Source organism: Nycticebus coucang, chromosome 12 (genome assembly GCF_027406575.1).
Source record: "Nycticebus coucang isolate mNycCou1 chromosome 12, mNycCou1.pri, whole genome shotgun sequence".
Taxonomy (NCBI): Eukaryota; Metazoa; Chordata; class Mammalia; order Primates; family Lorisidae; genus Nycticebus; species Nycticebus coucang.
This window is the reverse complement of record NC_069791.1, coordinates 31275202-31289971: the sequence shown is the minus strand read 5'-3', so window position 1 is coordinate 31289971 and position 14770 is coordinate 31275202. Positions and strand designations below refer to the sequence as shown.

General features: G+C 36.8%; 1 pseudogene; it reads right to left on the bottom strand.

The window, feature by feature from the left end:
• Nucleotides 1-6241: 6241 nt before the first annotated feature.
• On the bottom strand, nucleotides 6242-13637 carry LOC128561910 (securin-like; annotated as a pseudogene).
• Nucleotides 13638-14770: the final 1133 nt, after the last annotated feature.

Here is a 14770-nt window from a genome sequence, read left to right as displayed (position 1 = left end):
TTGGCCGGGGCTGGGTTTGAACCCGCCACCCTTGGCATATGGGGCTGGCGCCCTACTCACTGAGCCACAGGCGCCGCCCTCACTGAATGACTTTTAAGATTAATTTCAAACATTACTTATCCATTAAGTCTTCAGGACAAATCCACTTATTCCTTGTACTACCATTATGCTTCCCATTTCTTTCTCTTATATTTGCTTATGTTTCTACTTTCCAGGATGGACTGTAAAACTTTCATGATTATTAAGTACCTTTCTTTCACTTGTCTTTGCTTCCTCAACCCCAGACATGGATTAAGTTCTTTAAAAATGTGAGTTGAATGAAGTTAATCTATGTCTTTATTGTGTAATAAAGCCATGATAATCTTATAGGCTGCTAAAGCGAATAGAGCTTTTGACCACATAGCAACAAATATCCTCAGAGTGACACTCCTAAGCTAGAGTTTTTTTGTTTGTTCTCCCTTCCTCTTTGCTCTATCAGATTGTCAAGTGGCACTGCTTCCTGGATACCAAACCACTTCTCCGGAATTGTTGCATTCAAATTGGTATGGACTGAGAAATAAAATGATTAGAACTAAGGGCAAACTATAGTACAATGACTTTGACATTATACCCTTTTATGGGTATAATGCGTGACTTTTGTCACTGAGACTGTAAAATCAGTTTTGAACTATTTTTGTAGGCATTCTTCTAGGTACTTGGAAATTAGCTAGCAGACTTTGCTGAGTAAGTAATCTTTGCATAAATGAGGTCAACCGTTTTGAAAGGTAAATTTTAAATGGAGACAGCTTAAAAGTAAGAGGACTTATCCATCCCTTTACCATTCTATTTATAATAATTACTAGAAAATGAAGGCCATTATTGAATTTAGCAGAAGGCCTTACAATTGAAAAAATGAGTTCAGAATACTTCCTTCAAGCTCAAAATGAGTAAATCCCATTTGTTTTTGTCATTTCATTCATTGGATCTTCCAAGTGCAGAGATAGAGTCATAGATGTGCATTTTAGAATTGGGCATCAAGTCCCCAGTGGACCACCAAAAAGCAAAAGTTAATGAAACAGACCTTAGCAGAAAATGTTATTAATTTAGAACTGTGTAAGTTCTGTACTCCACTAGAATGTGAGAGCCTTGAGAAAGACCATGTCCAACCTGTTATTCTCAATACCTAGTCAATGTGGGCACATATAGGTACCCAGTAAATATTAATCAAAGGAAAGAATGATGGAGAATCTGATATGTACCACTGTGACTCAGTATGAATCTTGCACTAAAATATATGTTGACAAAAGAGGATCTGTGGGTAATAGACAGCCAACATGAGAAATGGTTGTGGCAGACCCAGACCCAAATCTACAGAGACATTTTCCCATTTCTAATTTAGTATTTCACCTTCTCTAGTGAGGTGGGATGGATAGAGCTTGATAAACTCACCTCCCAGCAATGCCAGTGACCATATATTTTTCACTATAAGGTATTGATATATCTGCCAAGTGTAAAGATTCCGAAAAAATAAAACAAAACAAAACAAAACCCCCCAAAACCTCTGAAATCAGCTTCATATAACAGAAAAGCAGAAAAAAAATAGAGTATTTTTCTTCTTAAATGCATGTAGTATAGTATAAAAGATAATGACTAATATATTATAGAAGTATTTTAAATATTTCACAGACTTTCCAAGATGCCCTAAAAACAAAAACCACCCTAGGAGAATGAATACTGTATTATGGAAATATTCATGCCTGAGAGTTCTGGATTCTGAGATAGGATTTTTCTTTAGGCTTTCGTTCTACTAAACTGATTTCAAAACTATGTGAGGCTATTTCATCAAGGATCTTAGAATAAAATTTTAAGAGCCTCTAAAGATGCTTTGTGGAATGCTTTGGACATGTTTATTCTGGGAATATTTTACTGAGAAATTTAGTTGCTACTTGGGAATAACTCAATTTTTGAATTCCTAAGGTTTTTTGATAGCATACATATCTTCTACCTTAAAAGCTGAAAGAATAAGATAGAATTTGAACAAAGTTCTATGAGTAAAGGTCATCAAATAACAAGATTCTTTCATTGTTTTGCCATGACGTTTCTGTCTTTGGAATGACCGGATTCCAATTTATTGGTAGGGCATTCTATAAGAATGTCAGCCTTGAGTTAAATAAAATATAACATAAAAAAAAAAAAAAAGAATGTCAGCCTTCCTGCTCGTAGATTTTAACCAATTGCCATGTGTCCTATATTTTCTTTTGCGCATACCACCCAACACAAAACTCCCATCTAAAAATATAGCATAAGGGCACTTTTGAGACCTTGATAAAAGTAAGTTAAATTGAACTACAGCCCTCCCTTACTGGCAGAGTACACAAGGTCTTTCAGTAAACTGATCTGCCTTTTTAAATGATTTTTCCTAAACCTCCTACTTTAATTATTTCTTGTCCTTCCCTGTGGGGCCATTCCTAGCAAAAGACCATAGCAACCCTTTAGATATTTATAAACTCTGTTTGTAGATCCAATAAAACTTCTGGTGCAGCCAGCTAAATAAAGAGTCAACCAGCTGCCATGTTTTCCACCCTCTGAATTTGAATGAGACATTAGTCCCTCAAGGTTCTAAAAGGCAACATGAAAAAAATTGTACACTGATAGCCAATGTTATTTTTCTAAATAATACCAAGGACTTAACACCTTTGAGTCAAGAGATAGTGTGAAGGCATATCTTTTGTTAAGGAACACTAGTCTTGAGCCATCCTACACACACACACACACACACACACAAATAAGATAAATTTTAGAAATGCTACATACGAAGTTCTCTTCTTTTAGTGTCATAATGCATATTAGTATATTAAAAATTCTGAAAAGTCCTATCCCAAAGAGAGTCATTTAACTTTGTTTAAACTCATTTAACTTTATTTAACTCATTTAAATAATTTCTCTTGCTTTTCATTCTTATAGCACCTATTGTTCCAAAGAACTATTTCTCTACAAATCATGTCCTGGGAAATACTGTCCTTCTCTTTGTGGAAATGAAAATTAGTGGCCCCAAGTTTCCTTATATGGCCACGATGCTATTAAACTGGCACAAAATAATTAACACATTGGTACTTTTCTTTTCCTGACTTAGATTGCCTCTTTCTTTTAAGGAAAAAATAATTGATAACTCAGAAGTTCATTCGAAGTCCCTCCATTCATCCATCAATCCCCCTGATGAAGGATTACTAGTGCTTACACTTAGCCTTGGAACTTTTGAGCCATTCTGTCTTCACATGTATGTCTGAAAATTCTTACCAGGTGTGATTTTAAAGGATGTCAGATTAATGATGTGTTTCATTATCAATAGTAACAGTAACAGCAATAACACAAAAAGTCATAATGCATCTTTGAAATCAATTGTCTTTTAGGGGAATGGAGGGTATGTTAAAAAAAATTCTCCATGCAGAAGCATTCTTTTCTTTTACATGGAAGGAATTTATACAGAACAGAATATAAAAATAATTTCTTAATGAAGACTAAAAGTTTGAGAAGTAATTAAACAATAAAGTTTGCCTGTTAGGAAGGTCTAGTCACCACTTAAGTTATTTTGTTAGTACAAGTACTTCTGAATGGACTTCTCATTTTCTTCGCCTGTAATTATTTCTAATTTGTCTGTGTTCTGATGATTGTTGAGTGCTTGGGTGAACCATAATGACTTGTAGGAAGCAGCTCAGCTGGAATAATAAGACAACTTCATGGTAAGCTAAAAGTGAAAGGCAAAGAGGGAAGTGATTCGACATTTCATCCCTGAATTTTAGAAAGCACTCCAAAATATGTTCCTTCTTCAGCTTTTGACTTCCAGAAGCCAAATGTCCTGTGGAATTGCCACTTACACATAAGAATGTACTGATCTTGCAAGAGGGACTTTACCTAACAATTGCAATCAGTGTAACCTGGCTTATTGTACCCTCAATGAGTCCCCAACAATAAAAAAAAAAAAAAAGAACTAGAGCAGAATGCAGTAAATTGTTTCAAAATGCCAGTTAGGACATTAAAGTCTAGGCTTCTTTTAGAAGGTAAAATACTGCATTTGAAGATTCAGCCTTTAATGGTTCTACCCCTTATTAGACCCTCCATTAAAACAAAAAAATGACTTTTGAATCCTTAGGGATTTGATTGCCTGACTTTGGAATTAAGCCCTGTGGGATAAAAACATAAACAAAGTAGCCGATATTAAGAGCACATCCTACTTCCAGATGTATGTTCATGGGGTCTGTATTACTTTACAATACTCACAGATATATACATTTACTATGGATTATTTCTACATTCAAAGGTACCAAACATTTATATATCTAGAATTTATAAATCAAGTGTCTTCCTTTAAACCAATTTAGAGCATCAGAGATGTGTGCTTTCTAAGTCACTTGTTGAATTCAGCAGCTTAGATAATCTTGGCAAAGAACCACTGCCTTTCAATCTTTACCTAGCTTAAAACAAGCCAGAACATTCCATGTTTCTGATTAAAAACCATCAGTCTCCTCTCACTGCTTTTAGTCTCTAGGAAGATTATATAGTAAGGGACCAGCGGCTCAAATCCCAGCTCTGGCACTGGCAGCTGTGTGGCCATCATGTTTGTATCTGAATACTGAATGTAAAAATACTAGTCCCCCCCCCACCCAGTGTTGACATAAGTATTGCTATCAATACTGAAAATAAGGTTTTTCATGTAGAATGCCCAGCATAAATTATGCAGTTAGTCAAAATATCATCACTTTTGTTTTAATCGAGCCATGCTTGCTTGTCTTCTTGCCTTTACTAACTTTAGTCTCTCAACTAAAAAAAAATGCCTTTTAGTTTTTGTTTTCTTTTTTAACCAAGTGAAATTCTGGAAGCTTTAAACATCTAATTTTAACTTCATTTCTGAGCCTTTCCTTAATGTCTCCTAGGAGAATTAATTGTCCTCCCCCCCACCCCCACCCCCACCCCGGGCCCCTATGGCCAACTTACAAATATCTGTGTTACTTAACTTCCACCAAAGTCTGCTATATGTGAGGCACTGTTCTAGCCACTGGGAATATACACACAAATATGATTTGATCTCTGTTCTTGATATATTGCCAACTCTGACATGTTATATGCAGACTTTTTGATCTCCCTCACCAGACTGACCTGAGTAAGCCATGGTCCAAACCTTAATCTTTGTACAATTAGCACGGTACATTCCCCACAAAACTATTAATCAATGTGACTTGAATTGAATTAAATTACAGAAAAGATGGATTGTCATTTATTCTCCCTGAATACAACTCTGTGCTTGGTGGAAGCATCCATATGAAAATAGGCCAAGACGGTTCTGTGGCCTGGCAGGGCCATGCACAGGGTGTGGAAGTCCAGGTTGTTTTTGGTATTGCTGTGATGCAGATGGCCACTGGCTGAACCCCTCTTTCAATCATTCTGCTTTCTAAAGAGGACAGAGTATCCTCTCTTGGAGTCAATACAGTGATATTCCACCTTTTAACTTCTTTTCTTATCCTTTCCCAATTGTATCTAACTCTCTATGATCTAAAACAGTATTTACCACAAAGTCCAACATGTAACACAAACTTCTTTGCCTTTGCCTCTCTGTCAGGCTTTCTCTAGATTATTCTCTGTTCAGTTTAGGTTGATGGTAACTAAACCCTACTAATGCTTTAAATACATAATGGGAGTCTTAGAATTTATTAAGACAAGTCAGTAGGAGAAATGTTTTTGGAACGTTACTTCCATACTCTATAATTCCTTCTCTTTAAAACTGGGTCTGGGATGTAGATTATGATGCTCCCCCTATTCCCAACACCAGTGGAGCAGGTGTTCTCCCTATCCTTTTGCTGCATAAATACATGAAAATTAAACAACATGTTCCTAAACAACTAATGAGTCAATGAAGAAATTAATAAGAAAATTTTTAAAAATTGAAATAAATGAAAATTAAAATACAATTTTGCTATGGGACACAGAGAAAGAAGTAAGTACTAAAAGGGAATTTAATAGTAATAAATGCCTACATCAAAAAAGTAGAAAAATTTCAAATGAACAATCTAATGTTTGTACCTCAAAGAATTTGAAAAGTAAGAACTAACCAAATCTAAAAAACAGTAGAAAGAAAGAATAAATATCAGAGCAGATCTAAATGAAATAGAGACTAACAAAGCAATACAAGGATAAAAAAATGAAGTTTTGATGTTAAAGAAATACTTTATTACTACAAACACACACTAGCTACAAAGCACTAAGAAATTTAAGTATCTATGTCACAGCAAACAGGTGGCAACTCAACATCCAGCATTGACAGAATGTTTGAAGGAGATTGCAACAGATCAGATTCCCATGGTGGAGAGGGCATCTTCACAGGTGAAGGGGACCCAGCTGTAACAGCTTTTCAAGTTTTCTCTCCTCATCAAGGATCATGAGAGGCACTCCAATCAAGGGGAGTTCTGCAATCTGGTGCTCTTCAGGTAGGTCAAAACTCAAAATCTAGAGGATTGAAGAGAAAGGATTTTTCTATTTCTGGATAGGTGTCATCTGAGGCAGGAATAGAGCTTTTTGCTCAGTCACCTTTTTAGCAGAGAAGTTTGACTGTTTTTATTTGGGGAGTCTATTAGTCTTTATTGACTTTGTAGCACTGTTGACAGTTTCCAAAGCCTTGGCAGCTTCAGGCAAGGCTGGTGGAGCACCAAATGAGGTGTTGAAACTTGAGGATCTCCCATCTAAAGCTTTGACTGAAGGTTTAGACCTCAACTTCAGCCCATCTTTAGGAGCCAAACGAGTGGCTGGTTCTCCATTTTCCTTATCAACAAAGTAGTCATTCTGGATTATTCAAAAGTAGTCATTCTGGATTATTCAAAAGTTGATTTTCTAAAAGGTAAACAAAATTGATGAAACATTATCTAGACTAAGAAAAAAAGAACCAACTTTCAAATAAATTTGAAACAAAAAGCATTACAATTTTTACCATAAAAAAGGATCATTAGATATTATTATGAATATATATATGCCAAGAAGACAGAAAACTTAGAAGAAATGGTTGAATTCCTGGGCACATATAACCTGCTAAGGCTGAACCATAAAGAAATCAAAAACATTAACAGATCAGAAATGGGTAATGAGATTTAAACAGTAATAGGAAGACCCCCAACAAGGAAAAGTCCAAGATCCAATGGCTTCACTGTGGAAATCTACCAAACTTTTAAAGTAGAACTAACACCAATAATTCTTGAAATATTACACAAAAGGGAAGAGGAAGAAATTCTTCCAAACTCATCCTATGAGGCCAGCATTACCCTAATACCAAAATCAGGCAAGGACACAATAACAAAAAGACAACGACAGACCAACATCCCTAATGAACATAGATGCAAAAATCCTCAACAAAACTGAATGCAACAGCACATCAAAAAGATAATACTCCATGACCAACTGGAATTTATCCCAGGGACACAAGGTTGATTCAATATATGCAAATTAATAAATGTAATCCACCCTATCCCCTGAACAAAGAACAAAAAACTTTTCCCCCCCTGCTCAATAGATGCAGGAAAAAAAATTTGATAAAAGCCAACATCTCTTCATGATAAAAAACTTTGGAAAAAATTAGGTAAAGAAATAATGTACCTAAATACAATAAAGGCCACATATAGCAACCCACATTATACTGACCTTACTTACTTTAAGACCTAGAGTAAGACAAGGATGTCCCCTTTCACACTCTTATTCCACATAATACTTTAAGTTCTAGCCAGAGTGATTAGGAAAGAGAAAAAAGTATAAAAAGCATCTACGTTGGAAAAGAGGAAGTAAAATTATTCCCCTTTGTAGATTATGTGATCATATATATATATAGAGAGAGACTCCACCAAAAAATTTTATAAAGTGATAAGTGAATTCAGTAATATTGCAAGACACAAAATCAACATATAATGATCAACAGTGTTTCTATATTCCAATAACAGACTACTTATAAATAAAAAATATCATTTATGATAGCTACAAAAGATACCTAGGAATTGATTTAGTCAAAGAGGTAAAAAAATCTCTAAAGGAAAATGACAAAACACTGATAAAAGAAGTTGATAAGGAAACACAAAAGCATAGACAGATGTCCCATGTTCGTGGACTGGAAAAATTAATTTTGTCAAATGACCGTACTACCCAAAATTATCTATGGAGTCAATGAATCCATATCAAAATACCAATGGCATTCTTCACAGAAATAGGAAAAACAATCTTAAAATTTGTATGGAGCCTCAAAAGACCACAAATAGGCAAAACAATCCTGAGCAAAAAATCAAAGTTGGAGATATTATACAACCTTTCTTTAAAACATACTACAAAGCTATATTACCCAAAACAACATGATACTGGTATAAAAACAGTTAAATTGACCAATAGAACACAATTGATAATCCAGAAATAGGTCCATGTATGTACAACCAACTGACTATAGACAGAGAAGACAAGAACCTACATTTGAAAAAGGCCAGCCTTTTCAATAAATGGTTCTGGGAAAGCTATGTATTTATATGGCGAAGAAGAAAACTAAACCTCTATCTGTAATCATCTACAAAAGTCAATTCAAAATGGATTGGTAATCATCTACAAAAGTCAATTCAAAATGGATTAAAGACTTAAATGTAAAACCAAAATTATAAAACTACTTGAAGAAAGCATGTGAAATGCTTCAGGATATTTGTTGGGCAAAGATTTTTGTAGATAAGACTTTAAAAGCACAAAAAATAAAAACAAAAATAGATAAATGGGATTACACGAAACTAAAAAAACTTCTACAGAGCAAAGAAAACAAACAATTGAATGAGGAGACAATCCAAAAAATCAGAAAAAATATTTACAGACTATACATCTGTTAAAGGGTTCAGACTATACATCTGTTAAAGGGTTAATATCCAGAATACAAAGAAACTCAAACAACTCAACAGAAAAAAAAATCTGATTAAAAATGGGTGAATGAGCTGAATAAACATTTCCCAGAAGACACACAGATGACCAACATGTATACTCCACACCATTAATAATCTGGGACATGCAAATTAAAGCCACAGTGAAATATCATCTCATGCCAGCTACAATGACTGTTATCAAAAAGACAAAGAATAACAAATGCTGGCCAAGAGTCAGAGAAAAGGGAACACTGTTAGTGGGAATGTAAACTAGTATAGGGATCATGGAATTTCCTCCAAAAACTAAAAATAGGACTACCATGTGATTCAGCAATACCACTACTGGATTTACACCTGAAGAAAGAAAATTGTATATCAAAGAGATATCCGCATTCACATGTTTGTTATAGCAGTGTTCACAATAGTCAAGGTATGCAATCACCCCTAAGTGCCCATCAATGGATGAATGGATACAGAAAATGCGGTACGTATACACATACATATGTGGTTATCAGAGGGTGATCAGGGTGATGGGAGGAAGGGTTAGAGAGAAGTTAGTTAATGGAAACAAAATAACAGCTAGATAAAAAGAAGGCGTTCTAGTGTTAACATAGCACTGCATGTTGACTATAGTTAGTAATAATTATTGTATATTTTCAAATAGCTAACGAGGAAGATTTTTGAATGTTTTCAACATGAAGAAAATAAATGAGGTGATAGATGTAATAATTAAACTGATTTGATCATTATACATTGTATACATGTATCAAAATACCACTCTGTATGCCATACATATGTACAATTATTACCTATCAATTAGAAATAAAGAATTTTTAAAAAAATCCGTCAAATTAGTTTCCTACTATACAAATTATATGCCTGATTTCGGTTAATATGAAGGTGCACATGATTAGGCTACTTTTTTTACATTAGTAAGGTAAAGTCAGAGTTGTAGTTGCTTCTTTCACCTAGGAAATGTGCCATATATCTGTGCACTGTACCCATCAGGCGGTAACTTATTGACCCCTCTTACCCTTTTCTTGCTTTTGAGTTTTTTCTCATGTAGGCCTGCAGATGTTAATCTGCTAGTTTCAACTTAGTACATAGAATGCTTGATTTTTCACTCTTTGTGATTCTTCACTTCAGAGAATCTTCTCCAAATCCTTCCAGGTAAATGTGAAAGATACAAAGTCTCCATCTTTTTATGGCTGAATAGTATTCCATGATATACATATACTACAGTTTATTAATCCATTCATGAGTTAATGGTCACTTGGGTTGTTTTCACATCTGTGCAATTGTGAATTGAGCTGCTATAAACATTTGAGTGCAAATGTGCTTATTGTAAAATGACTTTTCTTTTATGTAGATACTTAGTAGTAGGTCTGTGGGATCAAATGGAAGATTTACTATCAGTTCTTTGAGGACTCTCCATACTTCTTTCCATAAAGGCTGTACTAGCTTGCAGTCCCACCACCAGTGCATGAATGTTCTCTTTTCTCCATACCCATGCCAACATCTGCGGCTTTGGACCTTGTCACATGAGGCATTCTCACTGGGGTTAGGTGATATCTCAAAGTGGTTTTGATTTGCATTTCTCTGACAATTAGAGATGATGAGCATTTTTTCATGTGTTTGTTGGCCATTTGTCCTCATGAGAAATGATTCTGTTCTTGTCTCTTGCCCAGTTATTAATTTTTAAACCTTTATTGTTTTATGCATGTTTGTAGTAACTAAATGACTAAATTAATTATTGTTTGATGCATATTTGCTATAACTAAATGACTAAATGATTAAGCTATTAAGTAATAAATACTGCTTCTTGGAGCTCATGATATTTTTGACATTCTCATATGCCATTTTATGGCATATATGCAGATGCTGATTGAGTTCGGAGGATATTTTTAATCTTCAAATTTAAAGTGGGGAAAAGAGAAGAATTACAACGGATTGGTCTAGAATATCTCTAATAAAATATTTCATCAAGACACATGAATATCTATAGACTTTTTACTCAAAACGAAAAAGTGAGTCTAAACAAGACAGGAAATAAGGTTGATAACATTTCATCAACAGTAATGAGAAAAATCCTTTAGGTTAAAAATTTCTGAAATCATTTTACTGAAATAATTATAGTTCTTACAACGTCTTCAACTGAGAATGTAGTGGTGGTTTGTTCCCTATAATGAGAATTTACTACATATTTTTAACAGTCTTTTCATGTAAGAAAAGTAAAAGCAAATCAGGAAAAGAAAACTTCAGAAACTTTAATATTCTAAGTACTGGTAAGCTAAAGAAATGCAGTTTGTTTAATATATATATATTAAAGGCTTTGCGAAGATTACCAAATTCACAAGTTTCAGAAGAGTCATCTCCATGGGACCACCTAACACCAAGAGAGTTGAAATATGTGAAAATGCAAATAATGACTTTAAAGGAATTCAAAGACATGTAATGCCAGTGGAAGGGAGGCCAGACATTGTGCTGGGCTGAGTGAAACACTACATTTATTAATACACATTGACACATTATGTCAATCGGCCTCCACACCAAGTCTGTATGAACAAGTGGTGCTATGTGGCACATTTTCGGTGAGAAAGGGATTAGCAGTGACCTGCCCCCCTTGGAAACTCTGCCTAGTGTCCTGGGAATGTTCTTGGCCTGCTTGCAGAAGGTAATCCGAGGCTGCTCTTAGGCCACAAGTATTGCAGTTAGCAGTAATTACCTGGAAACTCGGCAGAACGATAGAGTTCAAACAAGCCTCCACAAATGACTAAGTTTTTCCCAGAGAATTTCTCAAGTATTGGAAAAAGGTAGCTTATTATATGTAAACATTGCTAAGGGTGTTTTTGTGTGAGAATGAAGAGTGAAATGTTTCAGTGGTGGGGACACAAAAAGAACCTGCAAGACAAGACCCAAACAGGAATGAAATGATGAAAGAGTGTCTAGCCCTGGCAGGCCAACAGGTACAGCTGAAGCAGAGGAGTCTGGGGACTCTTAAGCAAAATCACATAAATGGAATTCCCAAAAAATGTTAGGACATAAAGAGCAAGGCAAGAGCCTCAGGGAAACATCCAGAAATTTCAGGAGGGAATGAGGTTACATCCCAAAAATAGATGTTAGAAAGGTGGAGATGCCAGAAGGATAAGATCAGCTCTACAGGGAAAAAAGTCATTGCTGGATGGTGATGACCCCCACAAAGTCAAAATACATTCTTTTCTGTAAACAGCTGCTGGCCAGATGTCCAAAGCCAATGGCAAATGATCATATGTCATGCTCCTTCTCCAGGTGCTTCCCAGCCAAGGAACCAGTCAGACTGGAATTCTCTGTCTATAGAAGGCTCCCCAAACCTCAAGTTTCAGGGCCTCTAGTCCTGCCAGTGTTTCATTGGGGAATTTGTTATTTATTCTCAGTGAAGAGTTTCCTAAAAAATCAACAAACTCTATCCTTACAAATGTGACTCAGCCTGGGAATGGTGAGGGAGCCAGGTCTCCCCAGGCTACATGTTATTTGGGGCTCCTGATGGTGGCTTTGGACTCTCTCCCAGGGTGGTGCCAGCGGGCAGCCTACACCACAATAGAGAGCAATTGGTTCTCCACAGAGGCAGCTCTTGCTGGGGACAGATTTCCAAGCATGTCTCCTCACCAAGTCACAATGACGATGGCTCTTGCTGGCATGGCCTCCCATTGGCAGAGGCAGCACATTCTCCTGTCAGGATCATTCCCGGGGCTCACACTATTTATCTGAGTCTCTTGCTGATTGTTAGGCTGGGAGAGTTGAGATCCACCTTGGACTGCTGCTTACAGCACGGCACGGCACAGGCTCTGCTCAGAATTTTAGTAGGAATTATTCTGCACTAGTGATTTTTTAGCCAGTATGCTGCAAAAATTTTGAAAGATCATTAATTAAATTATTTTCTAAAGAAGTGCAAGCACAGTAAGTATATTCTTTTATTTACTCTTTTTTTTTTTTTTTGATCAACAGAATTTAAGTGTGTCATGCAAGTTTAACTATAGGTTTAAGTGTGCCGTGAGATAAAAAAATGATTGAAAAACTCTGGTTTGCACCAATCTGCAACTGAACTGGTTTAACATCCTCTGTAGATGCAACAAGGGACAAAGCTAAATAATGCCACATGCCTCATTTCCCTCTTTTAAGATCATTTAAGCCTTTAAGCCTCCAGTCACTGATTCTCAATTGGTTGATGATGAGAGCATGTACTCACAAGGATGCTCGACTCCCTCATGCCAATATCCACATGTATAAAGACTCTCAGCAGATATGGAGGCTTCCTTTTGTGACTTTTAATCCAGCCTACATGATTCATTAAATGTGTAACTTCTTAGCTACCTAATGGATTAACCTACCTAGCTCATTCCCAGTTTCCTCAACCTAAACTCACAAAGTGGCCATCAGGATTAAATTAAATGCCAACATTAATTTTACAGGCCTAAGTCTCTGGTTACATATTCCCTTTCTTAATAGAAAGAAATGAATCCAAGCAGACAAGAATTCATTGATATCTTCATTCACATATTCCATTAGACTAGAGGTTTCTAAACAAGGTCAGCACCGGGTGACTGTCCTTGGGAGAAGTACCATCCTCCAAGTACTGTCCTTGGGAGAAGTACCATCTTCTTGGCCCTCAGTCAGCTGTAGCTGCAACACCATGGCAGCTGGGACACTGCAGGAACAGGTTCCACTGAGCAGGCAGTCCTGATAACTCACCTTTGACCACATTGTCGGGAAGCTGGGGAAACCGGGTCTAGCTTTGTCTTCATGTAGCTTTGAAATCCTAGGTGAAGTGTCTCAGGAAGGGTGGAACCCCCTGCAATGAGACCAAGAAGCTGAAGGTTACAAGGCCTCATGTCACACAGGCATTCTGAGAGGAAGACCACAGTAATGCCCTCTCTCTGATTTTTTATAGCATCACTCTTTTCAGAATCTCTCCTCCTTGTTAATGAAAAGGAGCCCCAGTGACAGCATAAGTTGTCTCCACTAAAGTAGCTCAGACATATCTGAGCATGTCGGGTGACAGGTGTCCAGGCCTGCCAGAATTTAAATGAGGAACTAAGAGGAGGAATTAATCATTCATTCAAATCAATCAAATCAATATTTGTTAAGCATCTATTATGTACTAAGTGCTACACAAAGCCCCCATAGACAGTGATATAGACAGATGGTGTAATACAGGAAGAGAGAGTCAGGCCCACAGAGCCTAGCCCAGTAGTGAAGACTTAGCAGAAGGCTGAGAGGGCTGTGAGTTGGTCATACGGATTGGACATTCTTAATGACATCCCCAGAGATGTGCCAAGGAGAACCCTGAAGGGACAGTGCCTTTCTTCCAACAGGCTGCACAATATTATAACAGCCTTTAGCTCCAAAACACTTCCAGGACCACTGTGTTGGCTATTGCCTGGTAGACAAACATTTTCAGGGGAAGCCACAGCTGTGGCTATTTGAAGAGCAGTGTCTGTGGATCTAATAAAGGGGGTTGGAAATGGGAAAATTGTGGTGGGGAAGAAAAAGAGAAGGTACCTAGTGGTAGCTGACAGGGCTTATCTGTGAGCAAATGTGAGCTATCCATAGGGATCCCCATATATAAGCGAGGGGACTTGGCCCTTGCTGGGGGATTGGAAAACTATGAGAGAAGTCTTCGGTCATCTGGGAATCTCAGAAGAGGTCTGTTCTATGAGCAGCTCACTGTAGGGGCACCTGGGCTAGAGGACAGCTGGAGGTAGCAAGGACAGTCACAGCAAGGGGAGAGAGAAGAATTTCCTCCTCTGACACCCCATCAAAGAGCATGACTTCTTGTTTGTGTGTGGTGTGGAGAGGGAAATAGAAACTTTGAGGAATGGGCACTTGGGATAGTT